Below are 356 nucleotides of genomic sequence, written 5' to 3'. Positions count from 1 at the left end.
CATGCTGTGTCGTGGCTGGAGCTCTCACACAAAACCCCTGATCCCCTGAAAATGGGGCCAGGCTGCCCCGACCGCTGGGAGCCCCCGCTCCGTCCACATCCCGTTCCTTGGGAAGGAGACGAGGCAGGGCGGAGCCTTCACTCGCTGCTCCGGACCAAGCAGGACCCCAGGGCTTTGCCGTGCCCGTGCCAGGTGCAGGCTCCGTTTTTGCCGCTTTCCCCAAACTCACGCCTCTGCTGCAGAAATCCAGACGGGAGTCGGGGCTCTGCTCGCCCCCGCTGGGTGCCGGGAGGGGACGCAGGGAGAGCTCCCCAGCAGCGGGCAGAGGGGCTCTGCAGCGAGGCAGGGGCGCCGCC

This window comes from Mesitornis unicolor, unplaced genomic scaffold (genome assembly GCF_000695765.1).
Source record: "Mesitornis unicolor isolate BGI_N332 unplaced genomic scaffold, ASM69576v1 scaffold32248, whole genome shotgun sequence".
NCBI classification, from domain to species: Eukaryota; Metazoa; Chordata; class Aves; order Mesitornithiformes; family Mesitornithidae; genus Mesitornis; species Mesitornis unicolor.
The sequence above is the reverse complement of the archived record's forward strand: the minus strand, read 5'-3'. Positions refer to the sequence as shown.